The sequence below is a fragment of the Bos mutus genome, chromosome X (genome assembly GCF_027580195.1).
Source record: "Bos mutus isolate GX-2022 chromosome X, NWIPB_WYAK_1.1, whole genome shotgun sequence".
Taxonomy (NCBI): Eukaryota; Metazoa; Chordata; class Mammalia; order Artiodactyla; family Bovidae; genus Bos; species Bos mutus.
The window spans coordinates 33,380,726-33,406,262 of record NC_091646.1 but is presented as its reverse complement, the minus strand read 5'-3'; the positions used below and the strand labels follow the sequence as shown (position 1 = coordinate 33,406,262).

At 50.2% G+C, this 25,537-nt stretch overlaps 1 non-coding gene and 1 pseudogene across 1 annotated transcript; both read left to right on the top strand.

Annotated features, from left to right (window-relative positions):
* The first annotated feature begins 440 nt into the window (after positions 1 to 440).
* LOC102283504 (protein PRRC2B-like) lies at positions 441 to 24,147 on the top strand (annotated as a pseudogene).
* Positions 14,527 to 14,612, top strand: LOC138986546 (small nucleolar RNA SNORD62). Its single transcript, XR_011463359.1, has one exon. It is a non-coding gene; the product is annotated as a small nucleolar RNA SNORD62 (small nucleolar RNA).
* Positions 24,148 to 25,537: the final 1,390 nt, after the last annotated feature.

Genomic DNA, 25,537 nt, shown 5'->3' with positions numbered 1-25,537 from the left:
ATGCAATGAACATTTTCTGCACCACCTCCAGTGGTACAGGTGTGTGGACTGCAGTGAACTTGGCACACGATCCCCTGATGTAGGGAGGGGGGCCACAGGAGAAACCACAGGAGAAACACCAGTGCAGTGAGAGCCGAGAACAGGGGACCTGATCTTCCTTGGAACCTGTGTCAGGCTTCCCAGAGAAAGTGCTCTTTAAGCTAAAACCTGAAGGAGGGGTGTGGGTGAGTGGGGCCCAGGGAAGAGATGGCCCAGCATGTTTCCAGGGCCTGAAGCAGGTGGGCAGGCAGGTATGTCGACTAGAGGCCAAGGCAGTCATGGGAGGTTATGCTGGAGAGGCAGATGGGTCAGGACCCACAGAACCCTGTAGATCACATGCAGCCCTGTGGGATTCCAGCTGTTAGATGGAGAGCTGTGGAGAACCCAGGAAGACTCCGGCCATGGTTAGGGCATCGGAGTGTGGAGAGTGGATTGAAGAGGCAGTGGGGGTTGGGGGCAGGGAGGAGCATTGGGGAGCGTTGCTCTTGGAGGTATGCTGGTCATGTGTCAGCACCAGGAGAGCCTTTGATCTGTGTGAGCACCCAAGCTACCGCGTGTAGTGGAGGAGCCCCAGGGTCCCGTGTGACAATGGCATGACCATGCATCCGTCCTGGGAGAGGGCCTGGGCCTGAACGTTGTCATGCATACACTGGGGCCTCCCCTCTTTGGTCTTCTGTCTGGGTGGGTTTTTCCTGGAAGAGTGTGTGTGCGTGCACACACAGACTGTCTGCTCTGCAGCACCTGTGCAGCCGGGTTTCTGTCTTTGCCAGGAGCAGCTGTACAAGATGCAGCACTGGCAGCTGGCATACCCTCTGCCATTCCACCCGTAGCACACCTTCTACCCACACCACCCCCAGATACTGGGCTTCTACATGGACCCACGGATCCTGCCCGCTCAGGCCCCAGTGGATTTCTACCCGTAGGCCCTGCATCCCTCGGGTAATCACCAAGGTGCAGTGGAAGGCCAGGATATGTGGTGTGGTCAAGGGCCTTGCCTTTGGAGGTAGACAGACCCCACCAGGATTCCAGTATGACCTCTTTGCAACTCACATATCCATTCTGAGTTTTAACTTCCTTGTTTGCAAAATGAGGGTATATTAGTACCTCTCCCAAAGAATTGTTAGGAAGAGACTTTAAGATTATGAATCATAAATTGTCTTAATTAATTTTCATATCTCTGCCAGGTAGTTTTGTCCCTCTTTCCGTTCTTTAGTGTTCTTTGTGTTCTCTCTTTTCCTTGATTAGTCTTTCCCAAGGTTTGTCGAACGTCATTTTTTTAAATGTCATTTTTAAAAACGTATCTTTTGAAGTTCTTAATTCCTGTCTTTTATTTGTTTTTTATGTCATTAATTTCTGCCTCCCCCCATTTTTCCACTGAAATTATTTTGTTATTTATCCAATTATGTTGGATGCTTAATTAGATCACTAGTTTCTGAGTTTTCTGATGTATTTAAGTCTCACCTGAGTTTATGAACCACTGAATTTTAAAATAACATTTTTATTATTGTTCAGTTCTAAATATTAGTCTGATTTTGAGTGATTTTTAATGGTACATTGTAAAATTTCCAAATACAGAGTTTTAATATCACCCTTATGATGCTAATTTCTACTGTGGCTGCCTTTTGGTCATATATCATGGTCTGTATGATATAGACCAGCAGTGATAATTTTTTTCTATTAATACCAGATAATAAATAGTTTAGTCAATGAACTGTTACTCCAGTTTTGCTGTTGTAGAACAGAAACAGCTACAGACAATAGTAAGTAAATGGGTGTGGTTGCTTTCCAGTAAAACTTTATTTTTAACAAGTGGCAGATCAAACTTCACTCGGGGGCTTGAAAAGAATGTATTCTCCTATTGGACATGGTCTGTTAAAGTGTGCTTGCTAACTGTGCTGTACAAATATCATCACAGTTTTTTATCCCTTTGATCAGTTACTAAGAGGTGTGTGAACATTTTCCGCTATGATTGTGGATTTGTCACATGTTATAAACCTGTCAGTTGTTTTACCTACCTGGAAGCATATAGGCTTGGGATGACTGCATCTTGTTTCTTACATCTTCGTATAGCACATTTGTTACTTGGGTTTTCTATCTTTAATGTCTACTTTATCTGATCATAATTTCATTCCAATTTTCTTTCAATTAGTCTTCGTGTCATATCTTTTTTCCCCAACTTTTTATTGTCAGCCTGAGCCCTTTTTGGAGGAGAATATCTTTGTATATTTAAGATGTGTCTGGTTTTACCCACATTGAGAATCTGTGACTTTAGTTGCCAAAGTTGTTCCCCTTAGATTGAAGGAGGGAGTGTCAAGTTTTCTGATTCTTTTTGTTTTCCTTCTACATTCTGCTTCTACTGTGAGTGGTTAGGTTAAATTCTAACAAGCAGCCTTGACTTAACAAAGGCTTATCAGTTTATCCTGAACCTGAGCTCTAGTTCATGAGTCTTGTAATTTTTGCCTGGAATTTTAATTTTTCCCTTGTTATGATTCTTACCAAATAATCATCTTTGTTCTTTTATTCAGTCTATGTTTGTTCAGATCTGCCTGTATGTTCACTAGTTTCTTTGCTGCTTATCCTTTCATCTGGGTTCCATTTATTTTTTCAGAAGGTACATTCTGTCAAGGCCTCTAGGAAACTTTTTTGGCAATATGTATTCTTCACATGGGGCTTCCCAGGTGGTGCCAGTAGTAAAGAATTCGCCTGAAAATGCAGGAGACATGGGTTCCATTCCTGGGTCTAGAAGATTCCCTGGAGGAGAAAATGGCACCCCTCTCCAGTATTCTTGCCTGTGAAATCCCATAGACAGAGGAGCCTGACTGGCTACAGTCCATGGGGCCACGAAGAGTTTGACACGACTGAACGACTGAGCCCTATTTTTCACCTACGACAGCCTTTCTCTTGAACGATAGTGTAGCTGGTATAGAACTCTAGGTTTGCAGTTACTTTCTTTTAGGACTGTGAAGATAGTATTCCTTTTCTTGTGGCTCCTGTATCTGGTTTGTGTTACTTTAAGATCTCTCTGTCTTTGGTCTCCTGTAGTTCTTTCTCAAACTGCTGTGTCTAGGTATGTATCTATATCTATCCTTACTTTATTCTGCTTAAAATTCATGGTGCTCAAATCTAAGGTTGTATGGCTTTCATCCCTTCTGGGAGTTTCTCTTCTAATTATCATGTTAACTATTTGCCTTTTTTCATTCTTTGTATCCTTTATTCCTAGGTCATCCACTTAGATTATTTGTACTTATTGTGCTATACAAATATCTGCATCATGATACCTCTCACTTTGCCTCCGAGTCTCTTGAATATATGAGAGCTGATTTATGTGGTGCCTTCTGGGAAAATGCTTAGAAATATTTTCTAATTCCATGTTATCTCCAACTGTGTCTAATCTGCTGTTTTTTTTTTTTTTTTTTTTTTTTTACTGTCCAGTGGGTTTTTAATTTCAGTGACTGTATTTTTATTACTAGACTTTTCCCCTCAGATTTTTATTCTTGTGTCTTGTATTTTTGTGAGTTTTCAATTCTTTCTTTTATGCTTTTAATAATGTAAAGAGTAATTCTCTGGTGTTTAACATTTTGATCTGTTTTCTGAAGTTCTTGGGGATAGTGCATGATCCTATGAACTTGCTGTGGACTTGTGGTGGACTGCTTTCCCCACAATGTTCTGGGGGTTTTGACTCATGAGTTCATTTCCAGCAGAGCTATTCTTACCTTGTGGATTCTGTGTAGCTTGCTTTGACAGTGTATCCTTCCAGGGTGGCTCTATGTTTTCCTCTGCCCGCCTAGAACTACCTTTTATTGTACCTCAGGAAGTTTCTGGAGAATTCTAGGAGTGTAAATATGAACTCCACTCTGGTGCCCCCAAGCCTGCATGAAAGCTGGCATGTGGCCATGAATTCCTCACAGGTGACTGTTTTCCCTGCCCTGGCCCTGGCTGGGACACTAGTTCAGTCATCTCCCTGTCCTAAAGAGCATGAGGGTTTTCTGTCTTGAAATTGAACACATAGCCCTTTGAGGGTCTTTGTGTAAGCAGCACCTCAGCTATAGCTCTCTGCCTTGTGCAGAGAAGCCCCATCTCTTGTCGGAAGGGTGAGGGGTCGGTGTTTAGGAGCACACCTGTAGATTTCTGCATCTGACAGATGTGTCCCTGGCTCCGCTCTAGGGAGCCCTTGCTCGTGCCTCTGGCCCATGGCTCTTGCCCATGGCTGTGGTTTCAGGTCCCTGGGAGTTTCCTGGTTTTGGGGGAGCAGAGCTCTGCAAATGAAATGTGTAGTATGTTTTGTGCAGCGTTTCTGTGACAGGAGGTTTTTTTCAGGTAATATGAGCTGCCATATTGCCAAAAATAGGTCTGTGTAGTGCTGAACAGTTCTGCATACCTCATAATTAATACTTAGTAAATGGTGTGTAATTTTAGGATTCCAGAGAGGGTCCTCACCACCACATGACTCAGACTACCTTTGTGCTGGAGTCATATATTGATCACATTTGGACAGAGCACTCCAAAACTGAAAGAAAGTATAAAACCACTGGCCTGATGCAGAACCATTTTCCTGATCAGATTATCTCAGCTTTAAAAATGGGCACAAAAACATTGGCAGCCAGTAATTAGCTTTGTGAAGTATCTGAAAAATCAGACCCTCTTTTCTACACAGACTCCGGCCCAATGGGAGATCTTTACTGTAGTCTACAGCATCCCATCAGGAAGAAGTGTACAGACGGGCCCTGGTGGGGGATGCTGTCTCCCTGGCTGGTTTGTATCTGATTGGACTGAGATGTCAGTGTATCCCTGTCTCCTTGGGCAAGTTAAGAGTTGAGTGTCATCTGTGTGTCCCCCTTCTCCCCTTCCCTGGACAGAATGTGGTATATCACTGTAAGCTCAGGGGCAGAAACAGGCGGAGCTGAAGCCCAGACCCCTTTCTGAATCTTCTTGCAGAGTTTGGAGGCAAACAGACGCTGGCTCCTTGGTGTGTGTGGACTTCCTGGAGCATAGCTCATCTTTCCTGTGTCTGTGCAAGAGACCGTCGGGCATCTCCTGCTGCTAGCTGCCTGACCCCTTAGCTTTCTGCCACCAGCCATGAGCTCTCTAGTTGGTTGTGTCCTGTTTCCATTTGCAAGTTTCTTATACCCTTCAACATAGGAACTCTTCACTGGGAGCTAATATTGGACCTCCAAGGTCTTTGAACAGGCCTTTCAGATTGTGTGTGTGCCTTTAGAGGTTCTGTGATCAGATGACATGAAGCAGGTGGGGTGCTGCATCTGCGTGATGGTTGGGGCAGCTTGTCTCCTCTGGGCCTGTGGACGACCTATGGCTTGCTGAACAAGGTGAACGATTGGCTGATTGCTTCCTTCAGGATTGATGAAACCCATAAAGCCCCTGGATTCCCTCAGTGGGACCGGCTGTCATGCTGAGGACCAGTGCTGTGTGCCCCCGCTGCCGGAAAGGAAAGTGACTGCCATTGACCCCGCCCCTGTGTGGAGCCCCAAGGATTACATGGCATTGCAGAGAAAGGGCTACTCGCTGACCCACCTGAAATCCAGCGACAGTTTGGCCATGGACGTGCGTGTCAGGTGAGGCGTCGTTTGGTCCTGCTGCCCTGCAGCTGAAGGAGGAATCTCGGTCCTCAGTGAGATGAGCTCTGGGAGGAGGCCCTGTCCCGGGAGACACTGCCTTCAGGGAAGGGGTGCCTTGGGAGGGACCAGTGTGTTCTGGGGAAGGGGAGTGAGATGAGAATGGCTGTGAGAGGCTCTGATGGTGACTGAAGGCCCAGGAGGAACCCTGGGGTCAGAGGCAAATCCCACAGAACCTTGGGGGCAGAGCCATGGGGTGGGGTTGAGCGCATGTGTTATGGCTCCTTCCTGTGAAAGTAAGGTGAGCTGGCAGAAGGGAGCACCCACCTGTCCCAGGAGATGGGGCCTGTCCATGAAGCAGCTGAGGACGAGGACCAAAAGAATGACCCTGGGCTGGCCAGTGTGGCCCCAGCCACCTCAGAGGACCAGGGCTCAGTCTGTTCCAGCTCGGACCATGAGGCCAGCCATCCCGAGGGGGAGAACAACCTTGGTGGGGCCCCAGAGTCTAGATCCTTCAGGGAGACCAGCCACCCACTCGTGACCAGGAGGAATAACTGGATCTTCATTGATTAGGAACAAGGCTTTGGGGCCCCGGGGCCAGCCTGCAGGCATAGCCATGGGTTCTGAGAGTTGACCTTCCCCTGGCAGCCCACTGGTAGCAGCCTGTGTGTGGGGGGCATCCTCAGGGTGCTGGGCCTCTACAGTGGAAGCCAGAGGAGTGGCCGGGGCTGAGGTCCACGGGAGTTTGAGCCGCTGGATGACTTCCCCCAGGACAAGCCCCAGTGGAGGTTCGCCAGTGAGACCCACAGTGAGGACTCTGAGTAGGAGGAGTTTCCCAAGCGGCAGCAGCGGCAGCGAGGTACCGAGCCCGGGGATAAGGGCATGCTCCGAGAGTGGGAGGAGGCCATGGGAAGGAAGGGCGACTTCAGGGAGTCCTGCTGGTCTAGCAGGATGCACCCCAAGGACAACAGTGGGCCTGAGGCCAATAACTGAGGCTCCCAGGCCTTTAGGCGTGCCCTCCCCCTGGAGCTGAGCAACTGTGTGTATAGCCAGAGAAACTTCGCTGCCAAGGAGGTGGCCTCTTGATTGAGCCAGGGTCCTGGTGCCTCCTGGCAGGATCCTGCATGTGGGGCCCGGTGGCCCTTAGTCAGAGACTACATCCCAGACACCTATAGACACCCTGATGCCTTGGGCTCCCGGGGCTTCAAGAATGGCTGTGTGGAAGCCAAGAGGGCCTTATTCCAAGATGACCAGCAGCAGCTTCTGAAAATGCCGAGAACTGGCCCTTCAGGCAAAGGCGGCCTCTGCACCAGCCACCTCCGCCCCGCCCCCCCCCCGCCCCGCTTCCGCAAACTCTGACGGGAATGGGAGGCCCAGGATCCGTGGGGGCCAGAGGATGAGCCACCCCTGCTGGCCAGCCAGTGGCCAGGCCGTCCCAGACCCTGCCCTGGGGACAGGAGCATCGCCATGGGCTGAAAGTCCCCTGAGAGCAGCGACTTTAGCGAGAGGTGGGAGTGGAGGGCCGGCCTGAGCTGGACCCCCAGGCTGATGGCCACCCCCGGGGTAAGTGCAGGCGAGAAGAAGGAGCTGGCCAAGCAGACCTTCTTGGGCCAGAGAATCCTGGTGGACAACCTGAGCCAGAAGCTGGAGCCAGGAGGATTTGGGGAGAAGTCTGTTAGGCTAGGTGGCGGTGACACTTCTTCCTGCTATGAGAGTCATCAGAACGGGATGCTTTTGAAAGTCAAAAGGAAAACCAGAAGCAGAGTCCCGGGTCCTTTTCTGTTGCTATGGTTCTGTTAGCGGTGTTTCCAGCAGCACCTCACGCATGCTGTCCTGCAGTGTGTCAGGGCCCGCCCCAACTCCTTCCCTCTCGTAGTGTTCCAGGGGTGACCGCCCACCAAGGCCATCATGTGTGAGCACCTCCATCATTGGCTCTAACCCTGCTGTCTGCTTCTCTTGTGGCATATTGTTGTGGCTTCAGAACTGAGACTAGAGTTCCCATCTGGGTAGTCCCCCTGAAGTTGCTGTCCCAGTACCGGTCTCAAAAGTTCAGTCTCCGTATGTCTCCTCCAAGTCCAGCCAAGGGGTCACCACCACAGGGTTGTGGTCACTCTCTGTGCATGGTACCTGGTGAGCACTGGTCGGTTGACTATACTTCTCAGCCCCCGATTGCTGCCAGGCAGTTTCTTTGCTGGGGCATTGCTGGCCTCCTGGCCCTGCAGAGAGAGATCTTCCCTGAGAGCCTTTGCTTCTCCATGAAAGACAAGCAACCCCACTCTGGGGATTACCCCACACACATTTGGTGATATCCAGGCAGTAAGCAGGGGCCATGAGTGGCTGCTTAGGCCCAAAGAGCGCCTCTCCAGAATCGGAGGCTTTGGGGTGGGTGCCCTGTGCTCAGCATCTGCTCACTGCCCACAGCTGGCCTGCGATCAGGATAGGGGCAGAGCTCATGCAGCCCATATCCCTGACGCTGCACAGGCCCCACCCAAGTGCCAAAGAAGACAATTTTCCTGCTTCCCGGCCTCCTCAAGAGTTCAGGGCACAGAGGCCTGGCCTATAGTTCACTTGTATCTGAACAAGGTGCCACAGGAGAATGTGGATTCACTCGTATCTCTGAACAAGGCACTACAAGAGAATGTGTGTTCTTGTAGGTGTGGATCTAGAGGAGCTTTTTAGGCCCAAGATGACAAGACCTGGCTTTACTTCTGGTTTCTGCCCCAGGGGACTGGCAGTGAGTGAGGCCTGGGCTCCCTCTGTGGCCCAGTTCTAAGTCTTGCCCCTTATCTCTTTTCTGTAGCTCTACTGGGTTACTAGGCAAAGAGAAAGGATAGGAGTACTAGCCTGGGGAGGGGGTGAGGATAGAGCAGCTTTCCCCATGGGCTTTGCTGGAGCAGTGCTCTGGGGTGGCTTCCCCACAGGCTCGCAACAGCATGTCACCAGCCACCCCTTCTTCTGGGTGGAGGGGACACCAGGAGGAAATGACAGACTGGGGCTGAGCTTGTGTGTGTGCTGTGTGCATATGTGGCTTCTCCTTCTTGAGCCACTTCTGAGCTGACAAGATCCTCCTTCCTCTCTAGGTCCGCAGACGAGGCCTTTCCTGGAGGTCTTGGATGCGGCAGTGGGAGCAGCCACTACACGCTACAGTGGGCAGCCCATGCTGCCTCTGATGTAACCAAAGCCCCCTGTGAGAAGGCAGAGGAGGCCAAGCTGGTCACCCAGAAGTCAGAAGAGCAGAGAGAGACCATGAAATCATTTGACCTGAACTACGGACATGGGTGTCAGCTCAAATCTTCAGGGGAAGAAGGATCCAGGCAAAATGAGGTGGGTCATGGCCACTGCCATGGGTTGCTGAGTTTGCCCTTTCGCTGAATATCTTAGGTTCTGGGCATGTACTGGGTTAAGAGCAAAACAGAAAGGATTCATGTCCTCATGTTGCTCACAGCCCTGCTGCACTCCCATAACAGCCCTGCAGTGTCCCAGTTTTAAAGATGGGAAGCTGAGGCCCAGAGAAGTTGAGTGGTATGTCCAGGATCACACAGCTGGTTGGGAGTGGAGCTGGGCCTCTGAGGCCTGTTTTCTTCACTGTAGCCTGTTTGGTTCCAGATAACAGTGCATTACAAGGTTATGAGAAGGGTGTAGAAATCCTCTCTGGGTTTCCTAGACCCTGGTGATAGTGAATATGCTGAGGCCCAAGCCAGCTAAGCACCTGGCCTTTTGAGTTGACTCAGTGCTCTTATTTTGGGTGTCTGTAGGGTTAGGTTATTCTTAGCTTGCAGTAAAAGTAACCATTGCCCTTCCTTGTGAATCTTGGTTCAGATGCCATCATTGAAAATTGCTGATCCAGCCCTGGGGAGGAGAGTGATGTGGGCTCTGGTGGGCAAAGACTTCATTGAGATCCTGACCAAGAAGCAGCACCGCCTGTTGGAGGAGGAGAGGTGAAAGAAGGAGGAAGCCCTCCAGGTATGGGGCGTGATGCAAGGGGGCTGGGATGCAGAGACCTGTAGCCTGCAGTCAGAATGTTCTGAATTCTGTCTGGGCTGGGAGAGGAAGAATGGCATGCTACAAGCCAGGCGCTGCCTCCCAGGCACTGCCTCCCAGGGCCCATTGTCCCTGTGCTCCGTGGGGTAGATGGTGTGATTTCCCTGCTCTCAGAGGGTGACTGGTCCTTGTTGACACCAGCTGAAATGGGCTGAGCAGGACGTAGACCTGTTAGCCCCTGAAACCCAGCCTCCCCCTACTGTGGTCTCAAATCACAGCCCACTGGGCACTTTCAGGGGTGGTTTGGTTGGCATTGCAGTTCCCGCGTGGTGGAGGTTTTAACCGACGGTTGGTGAATTCTCTGGAGCAGTTTTCAGGTGTGGTTTTGGAGCCCAGGGTCGTCATTTTGGGGGGAGCTCATTTTTCAGGTCTGCTATCGAGGCTGGACCCCATCACCCTCTTCTCCATAGGTTCCTGTCAAAGGCCAAAGTCTTACCTCTCAGATTCCTCTTGGTTTGCGAAGAAGCAGAACACCCTGTGTCTGGAGCAGGGCGATGGGCCTATGCCCGGCAGCAGCCTGGGCACCAAAATCTGGGAGAGCAGCACTCAAGGTAGGAGCTTGTGTTCGGACCCCGAGGCTCAGGCCACCTTCCAGGCTTGTGGCCCTTCTCAGGGAGGATTCTCCCTTGGGGCCATGAGCAGAGACACAGCATTGCCTATTTCCTGGCTTCCTCTGCTGAGTCTGGGATTAATGCCATCTGAGCACCACATGCCGCTGCAACCTGTGAACAGTGTAAGAGTTTCCCTGCATGAAGTGTGGTGGTGAGCAGAGCATTCTGCATCAAGTGATGGGAAAGAGTCGTCCCCACCCCACTTGGCTGATGTCGCTCAGTAGTTGGCTTAATTCTCACCCACATCAGCTATCCTTTCTTCCTTCAGGGCGAGCAGCAGACGACTCTTTGGGAGAACAGGAGTCCAGAGCTTTACCATCTGTACTGTGCGCCCTTTTCTTGCCAGAAGGAAGCTTCTGTCAACCCCTCCCCAAATGTTGTCTTAGACTTGAAACCATACTAGGGTGGCCCTTAATTTGTAGAAAATCTGTTTCCCTGAATTTAAAAGAATTTCTTATCCAATGGTATTTTTCTGGTAATCTTTCATTTTAAAATAGGAAACCATTTTAATTGAGCAGATTCTTCTTGAGTTCCTGCTTTGGACAAGGCCCTGCAGAGCGGGCAGTGGGAACTTGGTGAAATCATCCATTTCTAGCTCTTTTATTCAAAGCAGCTAAGACTTCCAGAGTGAGTGACAACCCCAGAGCCACATGACAGACAGCCTGGGTTCTGAGCCTGGTTCTCTTAGTTTTACCACACGGCCTGTCCTCATGTTTCTGATTAAAACCTTGATTCTAAACATTTCAATGTAATATTGGGAAATAGTCAACTCTGATTGAAAGTACAGTAGTCTTTCAGTAAATTTTGGTATCAGTCAGTTTGGTTTTGTGAGAGTGGTGAGTGTCACAGTGTAAATGTCCAAAGATACGTATCTGCCAGCATGGTCAAGCAGAGTGGACCAACTCGGGAGTTGCCCTTGGCTATCAAGGTTTTCCCTCCTGGATTGTGCAGTGTCTCGTGGTTGCTCAGACCAGGGGTGTGTGGATGGCTTCAGAAGGGCCCTGGATCTTGGAAAAGAGCTCAGGAGGTTTTCGGCACACACAGGGTCCGTGACTTTTGTTGGATTCTCAAGAATGGTTGAGCTAACAACAGTTGAGTAACGATCAGCTTGACTTGTTCAAAGACTTGTAGGGAGGTGCCAATTTGTAGAAATAAATAGTTGGCTTATGTGAAAAAAGCTTTACCACAGCAGAGTGAGAGGTTGCTGGCATGTTTACCTGGAGCTCCTCGTCCATGAAATCATGGGAAGCTCATTTATGGAAATGTTTCTGGGGATGTTGGGATGTTGAGTGAAGGTGTCAGACTGAGGAGGGAGGTGGTTTGGAGACTTGAGTTTGTGTGAGCTGCCTGTAGCCGTGTTTCTGGCTTGGTTGTTCCTCTTTGATGTCCTGACTCTGTCTTTCTCCTAGCAGCCCTCCCCCTTCAGGCCTCGACTAGTGACTCCTGGACCAAAGCTGCCTCTGCCTTCACCAGCACCAAGCCTGGCTCTGCTGAGGTGAGTGGCCCCTAGGCACCAAGCATCTGCTGACTGTCTAGGGCCATTCCAGCGGCCCACTCGTGCTCTCCCTGGCCAAGTGGTGACCCTGGCTCATCGCTGGTCTCCAGTCTTGCTTTCAGGTCTGGAGGAGGTGCCTTTGTGGAAGGGAGAAAGAAGGGATGGCCAGGGAGTACCCACCCTGGGTCCTTGGCGTCTGGCCATGCCCACATGTACCTGTGATCTCGGACTCTGGCCAGGAGACATGTCATGCCCCAGGTCTTGCTCTTCAGGACTCAGTTGCTGACTGGCTGTGTGTCCTGCATGCTGCTGCTGCTGCTAAGTCGCTTCAGTCATGTCCAACTCTGTGCAACCCCATAAACAGCAGCCCACCAGGCTCCCCCGCCCCTGGGATTCTCCAGGCAAGAACACTGGAGTGGGTTGCCATTTCCTTCTCCAATGCATGAAGTACAAAGAGAAAGTGAAGTCGCTCAGTCGTGTCCGACTCTTAGCGACCCCATGGACTGCAGCTTACCAGGCTCCTCCGTCCATGGGATTTTCCAGGCAAGAGTACTGGAGTGGGGTGCCACTGCCTTCTCCATCATAGCAGGGCTTTAAGAGCAGCCAGGGAGACAGTGGTGTTGACCTGAGCACTGAGTCCTGAGAGTCCTCAGCAACCTCCTCACAGCGCAACTCCCCATGTGGCACCCTGAAGCCCGAGGACACAAGCAGGCCTAGCCTGGAGCCCAAGGCCAATAGCCACAAGGAGCAAACTCAAAAGCAGTCAGAACTGAAGGTAATCCGGAGCCCAGCTCTCAGGGGCCAGGCTAGGCAGAATGGCTGGTGTGTCTTCTTTTCTGGCTCCAGGTTCCTTGGAAGCTAGAGGTCAGGGTCACTTCAGGCTATGTGTCTCAGTCTTTTTGCTTTTCCATCAAGGATTCAGAACAAGGCTCGGGACAGAGCAAGGAGCACAGACTGGGACTCATTGGCAACGAGTGCTCTCTGAAAAACAGAAAGGGCTTGGAGGGGGCGAACGGCTACAGGGGGCTATGGTTCTCCCTGTGGGTTCTGTGCTGCTGGTGCTACCCATTGAATTTGGAGTCAATCCGACGGTGAGGCTTGAAATGTTTCTCCTACCCACCTCCCCAACCCCTCTTTTTGGTGCTTGGAGAGGAAGGAGGGGCCTTTCCTGGAGGAGCAGGGTGGTAGGTGCTGGCAACACTGCAAGGGATGTTGTGGGGTGGTATTGTGGGTGAGCCACTGCTATGGGCTGGTCCTCTGTCTCCCTGCCAACACCAGGCAAGTTCTCAGACCAAGCAGGGAATCAGGCAGAGAAGGGGATGGCCGCCTTGCTTGGGAGCTCTCATGAAACAGCTGGCCATTTTGTTCACATGGTGAATACTGCTTTATTTATTTTTAAATATTTACTTATGTGGCTGTGCTAGGTCTTAGTTGCATCACATGGAGTCTTTGATCTGAGTTGTGGCATCTAATTCCCTGACCAGGATTCGTCAGGCCCCCTGCGTTGGGATCCCAGAGTCTTAGCTCCTGGACCACCAGGGAAGTCCCATACTGGGTTTTTTTGAGCTGCTAAGGCTATGGGTCTACTTCATGTGTGTCTCTGCCAGAAGACGAGCCAGGGTGATTTCTGTGGGCTTTGTTCCCTTTTTTTTTTTTACAGGACTCTGATTTCAGCTTGCAGCCTGGCTCTGCCTCTGGTCCCGTGGGGATTCCAGTTGTCAGACTTCAGGACACGTTGGCCAGTAATGTAAGTCTATGCTTCTACTGCCCAGCTTTGTGGTCCCTGTGCCAGCAGGCCCTGGGTGAAGTGAGCCTTGTCAATGTGGCCTTGGGGTTGGGAGGGTCGGTTTGTGTCTTGGTGCTGTCTCTAGCTAGTTACACACCCATGGCAAGTTGTTCCACACCCTGATTTTTTGAACTTAAAATGGAGTGGTGTAACTCCTAAGGTCTGGTGTATTTGGCACTTTGTGATTCAAAACTTTCTGGGTTCCATGGTCATGCATGTTTGAGAATGCTGTGCTAATTTAAGTAAACAAGTTTCTTTACTCTGTGGTTTCTCAGAAACCCCATGACCTGCAGGTGGGCACTGGACACTGCAGGAAGGGGGTCTAGCACTGTATTTCTGAGCATCTTTCCAGGGCCTCTTTTTCACAGTTTGGGGGAAGGGGCTGAGACAGGAACTGGGACCTCCATGCCATGCAGTGGGGCCTGCGTGCAGGCCGCTAGCTGTGGTTCTGTTGCTGAAACATGGCAGTCCTGCTGGAAGGCTCGGTTGCACCTTCTGCAACCCTTCCAGGTACCTCTCCCCTGGTCCAGCTCAGGGATCCTTCTTCATTCCCTCAAGGGAAACATGGGTTTGTAGCCCTGAGGCCCCCCGCCTTGACCTAAGGAGAGTGTTCTTGGCTGGGGGCCATGGGTTCCTATGTGCTCTGGTCTCTGTCACTTGCTGCTTTCAGCTTCTGACCCTGGGAGGCAACAGGACTCTGTGACCTCCGCAGGGCTCTCTCAGCTCCTGCAGAGATGTCCTAGCAGAGACTCTGTTGCATGAGCAGTTGTCTGAGCCTTGCTGTCTACTCTCTGAAATAGCACAGGGTCGTGATGGCCCCGTGTGGGGTCACTACACCGATGAGATGAGCTCACATCCAGGAAGGGTTTGTATCAGCTGAGCCTCAATAAGCAGGAGCCAGTTTTACCCCAATGGTCACTATCCTCATCACAGTCTTAGTGCCCACAGGAGCCCGTGGGGATTCAGGGGGCCCAGCTGCCAGCGTCTCAGTGATGCGATTCCAGCAGATCCTTCTGACTCTCCACTGTGGACTCAGTAGCAGGGAGATGAAGAGGACCGTGACTCAGAGACCATAACAGCCTCCTTTATTACCGAGCCCTTCCTGGGTGTGCGGGGTGGTGGGTGAGAGGGGAAGGCTGGCTGCAGCGGCCCCTCCCCCCTGGGCTCTGGGCTGCACAGGAGCCCAGGGCCAACTCTGCCATGTTCCCTCCCCCCACTGCTTTGCGGGACCTTCTGGGACAGTGAGACTGGATCCTCTTCCCCTGCCTTGAATTCTGTTACAGGCAGCCACCTGTCACCTCTCTACCTGGATGGCCATGTGTTTGCGAGGCAGCCCTGGCTGATTCCTCAGACCATACCTCAGCAGCAGAGTTACCAACAGGTGATGCCAGGGAGATGGGTGACCCAGGGATAGAGGGGAGGCTGCAGCACAGGGCGTGATTGGCTGCTTCATGTACCTGTTCATGGCCTGTCTCATGTTTTGCACCCCTCACATTACTGCAGCATATCTGGCGCATTACGGCAGCCAGTCTGTGCTTCCTGAGTGAAAACCTGAGAGCCGAGGAGGGAGGGATGGAACTGAGTGCTCTGGACTGCCTAGTTTTCCTTTCTTGATGCTCTCCCTCCTGCACCCTAGCCAGGCAGTTTACTGAATCGGAATTCTTTTTGGGATCAGGTATCCTTCTGATGAAGAGAAGAAAGGCCTAGATTCCCAGGCATGGATGTGTTAGAAAGAGGTAGTTGTAGAAGTGAGCAGGTGTCTGTGTTCATGCATAGTGGGCACACTGCTGTGCTGCCAGGGGCCGAGTGTGGGGGACTCTCCTGAAGCTGCTGTTGGGCCTTCCACGGGGGTCCTGTGCCCGCCAACCCCTGTACCTGCAGAGCCCAGGGTGAAGCGCTGCCCCAGGGGCAGAGGACATGGCCTGTCCTGATCTTTTCAGAGCGTATTCTTAAACATTATGTCATTTGGTTCTGCAAGGTCTCATAACTGGGTCATACCACACATATTCCTCTGTCTGTGGTGTTTTCCACCCACTGTTCCTTTTCTGAACCCACCTCTGTTGGGGGTGGAGCTTGGGCTCGTTTGTCCCCCTGTGCAGGGTCCAGTGTAGGGATGGTTGTAGTGCTGGTTTGGGGTTGCTTGCTGCCAGTTCTCTGCTCTCTCCTGAGAAGGAAGGAAGTGTAGGCAGGCTGTGTTGAGTTCGCTTTGTGGGCAGTGTTGGATCCCTCAGGGAGAAAGACCAGAGTGGAGGTGAAGGGGTGCCGGTGATGGGGTGTGAGAAGCAGCTTGCAGGGCAGTGTGGTGACCTGCCTGCCTCCCTGCTGCAGGCTGCTGCTGCCCGGCAGATCCCAATTTCCCTTCCCACGTCTCTGCAAGCTCAAGCCTGGCTGGGACTGAGGGGAGGGCTGCCCATCTCCTGGTCTCAGGAGATCTTCAGCTTCTTATAGTCCTTCAGGTGAGATGCCCAGGTCTGGGGGGGGGTCTTTGTGGCTTGCCCCCAGGGGTTCCAGCCTTCACAGACTGTGGGGATGTTCCCTTGTCCACCTGTTGTTGTGAGCATGTCCACGGGGGATGGGGGTGGGGGTAGAGGGTGAGCTGTGGTGTGTTAGAGGCCACGAGCCCAGCCTTGCCTTTTGTCCCTGTGTTCTCCTGCCTCCCTCCCTGCTCTCCCTCCTTGCTGCCCTTGGCCCACTCTCTCAATGTGTCTGTCCTGTGCTTTTGGCATCACACAGGTTTTCCTGTGCCTCATGCAGCCTGTATGTCTGCTTAATCCGGCGATCTTCAAACTGGGGTCCCTAGACTAGCAGCAGCAGCATCTAGGAGCTTGTTGTAAATGCAGGTTCCCAGGCCCCATCCCAGGCCTCTGAGTCAGAAACCCTGGGGCTAAGCTGACAGCTCATGTGGGAGAGAATGCTCTGGGGTCTGAGGTGAGAACAACCAGTTCAGCCGCTTACCTGACCCCGACCATCCTTCTGGCTTTCACAGACACTTTCTTTGGGGCTTTCAAAAGACAGGTGGAGCTAGTGGTAAAGAATCCGCCTGCCAATGCAAGAGAAGCAATGGACACAGGTTCAATCCCTGGGTGGGGAAGATCCCCTGGAGAAGGAAATGGGAACCCACACCAGTATTCTTGCCTGGAAAATTCCGTGGACAGAGGAGCCAGGCAGGGTCCAGTTCATGGGTCACAAAGAGCCACACACATATATACACTTATACTTTTAATCCAGGAGAAAGCAGAGGGTAGAGAAGTGGTTACAGTTCAGGACAGAGCAAGATAAAACATGAGGACTTCCCTAGGGGTTCCCTGGACAGGAATCCACCTGTAAATGCAAAGGAAACTGCTTTGATGCCTGGTCTGGGAAGATCCAACATGCCACGGAGCAACTGAGCCCATGCTCTGCAACTAATGAGGCTGTGCTCTAGAGCCCATGTTCTGCAATCAGAGAAGCCATCACGATGAGAAGCCTGTGCTCAGCAACTAGAGTGTAGATGCCACTGGCCACAACTAGAGAAAGCACATATGCATCAGTGAACGCTAAGCACAGGTCAAAGTATATAAATAAAGTCAACATGATGAGAGGAGAGCAGGCCAGCTTCTCCGAGTAAAGGGCAGTGCTGAGCTGGGCTAGGGATCATGTTCAAAAGCCAAGTGGAAAGTAAAGCCTCACAGTCGCTTACAGACAACTAAATGAGCTCTTTGTCCCAGGCTCCCTTGTCGGTGCTATAAATGGGGAGCCATGAGCAGACGCTGTTGCAGTTTTAGTTGTAGTTTTAGCAGATATTAATAGGTTTTTGCCGTCATCCCTGGAGAAAAACATGTCAGGGCAGAACCAGAGTCACATGGGTACGTACAGTAGGTGTGGACACTCTGGTCAGACATGTGTCAGGAAAGCCCAAAGAACGAAGAACGTACCAAGCAAGGGTCTAGTGTGTTGGCTTCTGCTGTCCTCCATACCACAAGTGGAAGCTCATGAATTAACCAGGCCCACCTGAGGGTCTGACATTAGAGCAGAAGGAGAGGCAGTGGGTCGTTTAGGTGGCTCTGACTCCCGCCTCCACAGGCAACACCATGAGGACACCTTTGTATATCCCCACTGAGGGGACTGGTCACAGTTTCCCAGGAGCAGAAATGCTGGAGTTCAGGGATGTGCAGGCTTCACTGGATTCAGTCTTGTCAGGCTGCTCCCTGGCACACTGCGCCCATCTCCACTCCTACCATATTCTGTGACCCTTGTGGGTTTTCTCTTCTGTAACTAGCATATTTGTATCCTTTGCCCATTTCCACAAATCAGAATTGTAGTTATATTCTTGATGCTCAGCAGGATATTGAATATATTAGTACATTCTTGATTTAACCTGTTATGGGCTTAAAACAATGTTTAGAAGTACTTCCCCACTCCTAGCTCACAAGGATATTTTCTTACAGTTTCTATGCTGCTAAGTCACTTCAGTCGTGTCCGACTCTGTGCGACCCCATAGACGGGAGCCCACCAGGCTCCCTCGTCCCCGGGATTCTCCAGGCAAGAACACTAGAGTGGGTTGCCATTTCCTTCTCCAATGCTTGAAAGTGAAAAGAGAAAGTGAAGTTGCTCAGTTGTGTCTGACTCTTAGTGACCCCATGGACTGCAGCCTACCAGGCTCCTCCGCCCATGGGATCTTCCAGGCAAGAGTACTGGAGTGGGGTGCCATTGCCTTCTCCAACAGTTTCTATAGCCACCCTCCACCACCTCCCACTTCACTCTGAGCACAAGCCCTCAGCATGGGCCCTGAGGCCATGTCCCTGTCAGCTCTCGGCCCCCTGGAACAGTTTTTGCTGGACACCTTTCCAGGCCTCCGTGGAGGTTCCAGTCCAGCTGGAAGAGACTGTCAAGAAATGAGAAAAAAACTGCACAATGTAACCTGTGGAAAGGTGTTGAGATGTCTGGCCAGAAGTGCAGCAGGAGAAAAGAGAGGTAGCACTTAGAGAGGAGTGGTTTTCCATTTTCAACTGGGTGGTCGGGGTTGGCTTCGTTGTGAAGCAGACGGAGTGAAGACTTGAGGGAGGTTTGGGAGCGTGAGGAGACCAGTGTGGCCGGAGCAGAGTGGGTGAAGAGGAGAGCAGCAGGACAGGGGGCCAAGAGCTGACAGGGACTGGATGTGGAGGCCTCAGGGCACATGCTGAGGGCTTGTGCTCAGAGTGAAGTGGGAGGTGGTGGAGGGTGGCTGTGGGTTGGATTGTGTCTCCCCGAAAAAGATGTTCAAGTCCTAAACCCTGGAGCCTGTGAATGGGACAAAATCATGCCATTTTGAAAAACTCATGGTGTTTTTACTATTTCATTTCTGGCAGTAATAAAGGTCATAAGGAACAATCATGACCTAAGTGTCTTCTTGTTTTAAGTAATGACCTCTGATAAAAACTTGGAACACGTTTTGAAGGCTGAGTGTTGAAAATAGACTTTCTTGCTGTTTTCAAGCACAACAGGCCTAACCTGACTCACATGGAATGCCCCACATCCATGTTACTTCACTGCAAGCAGTTCAACAGGTGGCTGGAACAAGCACTGTTTCTGGTCACCCAAACAACGTCTTTTTTCTGGTTCAGAAACTAGCATCAGTAGTTGACAGTAAAATCAACAGCCCTGCCAGATACCACAGATAAGGTGTTCTTTGGTACTGACATTAAAAGGCAACAGCACCCAGCCTGCCTCCCCACAGCAGGGGTCTCTTGTGCCCTCACTTCTCTTTCCCCACGGCTGGTGCTCCCAGCTGCCCTGGGTGCCGGGTCAGCAGAGTCTCTAGGCCATGACGTAAGGCAGAGACAACCAGAGTAGCTGGGGCTCGGGTTTGGGGGAACCAGGCCAAAGGCACAGACTCTACAGCCAAGGGGAATCCTGGTGCTGAGAGAAAGGAGGGGAAGCCACGTGAACTTCCTCACCGTAGTCAAGGACCGGGCTGATTACCACAAATGGTTTTTCCTGACACTCCAGACCAAGGCCCCAATCCAAAGAAGGGTATGTTGGCCTACAAGGCTAACCTGAGAAGCAAGGGCCAGGAAACCTAACCTGAAAGTCTCTGAGCCCAGGCCCCTTGAGCTCTGGCCTCTTACTCCACCAGGCACCTCCCTAAGTTTCCAGCTTTCTACTTTATTTTCTTTGATCTTAAATTGCATTTATTATAATTTCTTTAATTGTGCCATTTGTTTTTATAAATTTAATTTTTATTTTCTGAGACAGAGTGGCACTGTGCAGGCTGGAGCAGGGGGCCTGATGGGGGAGAGCAGAGCTGAGACACAGACCCCTCCCACATGGGCACCTCACTGATGGCAGATGGGGCACTGGAGAGCCTAAGGGACAGGGTGTCCTTTCCAATAAAGGCTGCCAGTCACTGGAACTCCACAAGGCCAATCGTGAACCCGACTCCACTCTGGAACCACACACAGACATCGCTTCCTGGGAGACCTCCGTGGGGAAGGCAGGGAAATCCATGGGACGTGTCCCTTCATTTCACTTCTGTCCAGCACTGTGTTCTCATGGTCTTTGTGTCATGGTCAAAACCTCTTATTTCAGTGAGTTTTAGTCTCTGTTTACTTTCATGTAAAAGAACACAACCTAATTGTTTTATATGTCTTGAAATTTTAAATATTTCCACTTTTTTTGTTCTTCAATATGACTTTTAATTCGTTTTCATACTCTATGGTGATAGAAGTTAGAATAGTGGTTCTCTCTATTGGGAAGAGGCAGGAAGTAAAACAAATTTTTAAATTATACTGTATTATAGAAGGGGATGAGTGGTGTGGGAAAGAACAGCATGAAGAGGATTGACTGCCCACGGGGCTATGGGGACGGCGGCCACAGGAGGAAGGCAGGTGAGAAGATGAGACCTGAGCAGCCTCGGAGATGACGGAGGTGGCCAGGAGCTATATTTGAGAATTAAGTCAAGGCAGGGAGAACAGACTATGCAAAAGCACTAATCCCTCAGAAAACCTGGAATGTTGAGGGTGCAGCCAAGCAGCCAGTGTGGTCAGCATGGAGTGAGCAAGAGTGAGCACAGCAGAGGAGGTACAGAGGTAATGGGGATTCATAGATGAGAATGTGGGGCCTTTCTGGTCATTATAAGGACCTCTGGCTTATATTCTGAATGAGAATAAAGCCAGTGAAGGGAACTGAATAGGGGAGACATATCTGGCTTACATTTTGAAAGGAAGGATCACTGTAACCACTAGAGGTGCTGGGTGCTGACAGGTGAGATAAGTCCATCACCATCACCCCCAGCATCATTGCCATCATCCCTGGCAGCAGCACCTGCCTCCCTCCAGCCCACAGGGGCAGAGCTCTCTGAGTTCTGTCATGGCAGACTCTCTTCATGCGTATGGAAGAACAGGAGTGGCTCTGCCCTGACACCGACCTCAAAGATCTCCTTAAAACCGGCCAAAATATATGAAGCTCAGGCTGTGAAAAAACTGGGCATCAGGCCAGGGAGGATAAGCAGTGATCTCTAGGAGCTGAGACATGGAAGAGACGAGCTGTGCAGCTGCCACAGCTTGCTGTCTACACAGACTGCCAAGGCCATGTCCTGCCGGCCCCCTGGGTGTTGAGGGGGGATTGCAGAGCAGAGGCTGTTGGAGCTGGCAGGTGGCAGGCCAGAGAGGAAAGGGTGGCAGAGGGAGGAGAGAACCCTGCACGAGAGAGAGCCTCTCTCTCCAGAGAGTCTGCTGGAGCCATAGCAGAAACTTGTCATTCAGCTGACATCATATACAGTACTCAGAGGGATCTTGTCTCAAACTCCCACTGATCAACCCTTAAGGCAAGACTCAACAGGATCAAAGTGTTTCTAAGTGAGTAAATAACATTACATTTTTAAAAGTTGTGGAATACACCTAGGGAAAAATACACCCAGCACCCAAGGAAAAGAGTATGCCAAGAATGAGAAATATCCAAACCATTATGAGGAGAGAAATCAACTGATAAAAGGCATCTCAATTGGAAAGGAAAAAGTAAAACTATCTGCAGACAACATGATTACCTATGCAGAAAATCAAATGGAATCTACAAAATATTGACAAGAACTAATCAAATTTGCAAGATTATAGGATAAAAGATATATGAAGAGAGAGCTAACTCCCCACATGCAATCAGTTAACTAATTGTCCCAGCACTTTTCTTCACTGACTTGAAATAAGTACAGTCGGCCACAAAATTTTTATTTTAGTGTGCCTAGATGTTTTGTCTCCTCATACAAACTAAGTTTTTTATTTTAGTAGGGAATCAAGCCAGTTGTGACAAAGATGTTGGGCAACCAGAAATCTGGTAGCAGGTATATTTTCTGAAAAGAAATTGTGATCAAGTCTTTTTTTTTTTTTTTGGAGAGAGTCTGTTTTCTCTCTGTCTTTTGTTTTGTTGCATCTCATGGCTTGTAGGATCTTAGTTCCCCACCATGGGACCAAAGCCATGCCTCCTGCAGTGGAAACCTGGAGTCCTGACCACTGGACCAAGACAGAATTCCCTGTGATCAAGAGTCTTAAAAAAGAAATAGAGAAAGAATCATTTAGGTCAATATTTCTAACTTTTGGAATATATTAAAACTTTAAGGAAATAACCATTACTGGAAAGAATTATATACAGGAATTCCACTGAATTATTAACCACAGTAATGAAAAAATTGTAAACAACTTAAATGTTCAATAATTACATTATTATTGCTGTTGTTTTTATTTAATAACCCAATTTTAATTTTTTGGCCATGCCACATGGCATGTGGGATCTTAGTTCCACTACCAGGAACTGAACCTACAGCCCTTGCACCAGAAGTGCAAAGTCTTAACCACTGGACTGCTTGGGAAGTCCCCAATAATTACATTATGATGCAGCTTATATCTATTCAATGGAGAAGGCAATGGCAACCCACTCCAGTACTCCTGCCTGGCAAATCCCATGGGCGGAGGAGCCTGGTGGGCTGCAGTCCATGGGGTCACTAAGAGTCGGACACAACTGAGCGACTTCCTTTCACTTTTCACTTTCATGCACTGGAGAAGGAAATAGCAACCCACTCCAGTATTCCTGCTTGGAGAATCCCAGGGATGGGGGAGCCTGGTGGGCTGCCATCTGTGGGGTTGCACAGAGTTGGACACGACTGACGTGACTTAGCAGCAGCAGCAGCAGCTGCATATCTATTCAATAACACATTTTTGAAGAGCTTTTAGGAAGTGGAAAAGGTAGTATATTAAATTTAAAAAATCAGGAAAATCTTTAATCCTAAACTTGATAGAAGACAAGAGGGGATGACTGAGGATGAGATGGTTGGATGGCATCACCAACTCAATGGACATGAGTTTGAGCAGGCTCAGGGATGTGGTGATGGACAGGGAGGCCTGACATGCTGCAGTCCATGGGGTCCCAAAGAGTTGAACACGACGGAGCAACTTAAATGAATATTACATGCTTTTATAAATTTAATGCCCAAGTACAACTAGAAAATATTGTTTAATGTTGACTGTATTTAGTGCTGAACATAGGGCTGTATTTTTATTTTCCTAATTAGCTTTGAATTACCTTGTCCTACTGGAATATATGAATTTCAGAACCTTCCCTCTAACACGAGAACAAATATAAAAAGTTTTTTTTTTTTTTTAATCTAGAAGCGCATTAGCTGAAAAGAAACTGGGGCACATAAAGTAACTTAGCTTTATTTTCTGCTATAATAAACACTGAAGCATCCCACTCCTCAAGCAGCAGGGAAACAAAACAAGTGAACCAAGAGAGACCAAAGGCCACTACAGGCAAAAACTTAGACTCAAACAACAAAATGGCAATGACTCGAGTATGAATTCCCTATGCTTTGCCGAGTAGAAGACACAAGGTTAGGCTTCAGCCCCTTTCCTCAGCCTAGGCTTTGGGGAGGTGGGGTCGCAAGGCTCCGAATGTTATCAATCACCACGAAAAGCTGATCGAGGAACGGGTTGATGGAAAGTCGGATGAAAGCAAGGTCGTCAGCAGTCCATCTACTAAAAGTGGGGAAAATCAGGTTAAAGGGGAGTTTGTTCCTGTAGGTCCAGGGTACCAGCCCCCCTCCTTACACCAAGCCCCTCAGTGTCCATCATAGCACTCTTAAGAGGGAGCTGACACCACAGCACCCGCCGCCTACCCCCCACTCCCCAAGGCAAACTCATCTGGAACTGACACAATCAGGTCACTGCCATTCACTAAAAATTCCTTTCGAATAATTCCTTGGTGGCGTTGGATATCTGGGAGCAGAGATCTGCGAGCCAAGTATACCTCCAGTGGGGATTGGAAAGGCACTCTGAGTGTGCTGGGAGAGACACGGTTAAGGCACCATCCATTACAGAATTTGCTGCTGTCTCAGGCTTCCTCACACCTCAGAGGCCCGTTTTTACCCCAGGATGCCCATGCTTCCAACCACAACCTGAGACCACCCTGAGCTGCCTCCGTAACCCTTTGGTCCATCTTCCCCACCCTCCAGGCTCTTCAGTCCTTGACAACCTCCTTTCCTTCCAGGCTGCCCAGTCCTGCTGCCCCGGATCACCCCCATGCTCCCTTCTATCCCTTCCTCAGGCTGCCGGCATGTTTCCCACCACCATACCACTGACCGTGCCCAGAGAGGCTCCATGAAAAGGATACAGCACCACCTCTCCACGTCTAGGCCTTACAGCCACAGGTGCTACATCTCCACCAGGTCCTGGGGCATCTGGTGCCCGCTCACCCCGGGGACGAGCTCTAGCAGCTTCCATCAGCGCTCTTTCTCTGCCAGGCCCACCCCGGCGGCGTAATGGGGCCCGGTAACCACTGCGGCCCGGGCCCTCACCTTCAGCACCACCGGCGCCACTACCCGATGCCTGCATGGCTGCCGCACGATGCCCTTAGATGCCAACACAATGGGCGGAAAGACTGAGCTCCTCAGGAAGTCCCTCCCCTTCTGCGTAAGGACGGTAAAAGTGCGCCTGTGCAGACACGCCTCAGGGCGCCTCCTCACACCGGATTGGTTACTGCCGAGCCTGCCCAGCTACCCATGGGCCGCTATGGAAACCCCGTGGGGCTGGAGGGACTTGGCTCCCTCACAAAGCCACGCACCTTTCAGGTGCCCCCAATGCTCCTGCACACTCGGGCCCCTCCAGTGCTCGCCCAGACGGCATGGAATGGACCCTGCCAAGTGTCCACAGAGACGCCACTGAGACGCATGTGACAGCTTTCCAGGCTCAAGTCCTAAAGCTAGTTCCACAATGCAACTTTGATTTCTCCAACATATGCCACAGAAGGGTCTCACTAGACTAAGATGCCAGTCGAGGGCAAGGGACCAAGCCACACGACCCACCAACAGCCCCCCTCTGCCTACTCCACATCTATACCTGTGCTGTTTGACTGGAGTGATAGCTAGCACTTCCTATGGTCCATGCGCTGTTTCAGCTGCTTTCCATGTGTTCATCCATCATGTCAGTTTTCAGACAGTACGGCCATGTCGGTGTCCTGTCTCCCGTGATGCAGGTCTCCTCCAAACAAATCACACACACCCACTCTTTCACCAACACCAGTGGATAAAAGTTTTGTGCATTTTGGTTTCTGCATGTCTCAAAACAATAATGACTGCAGTGCTCCATCAGGCACTGGACTGAAGTTGGGTCTGAATGGTGAGATCTGCAAAGGATAATGATAATGACAGTGACAAATAATTTGAGTGACACAGTGACAGAACTATGAAGGAAAGAGAGTGTGTGATAGAATGAGTTTCACAGAGAGTTTACCACCATGACAGGCGAATGCTTTTGAGTGAGTGTGACAGAGTGAATGTGTGATTGGGACAGAAATTTATAGGACAGAATGTCATGAGAAGAGACTAAGATGCAGAAACCAAGACAGAGGGAGTGTGCAGCAGAGTGTCAGAGATACATTCTAAGAGAGATAAGGTGTGAGAGAGAATATGTGTGATGGACAAAGCATTATAGAGTGATGCAGGAATATTATAGAAAGAGTGTATCTGACAGATAATCTGACTCAGTATGAGAAA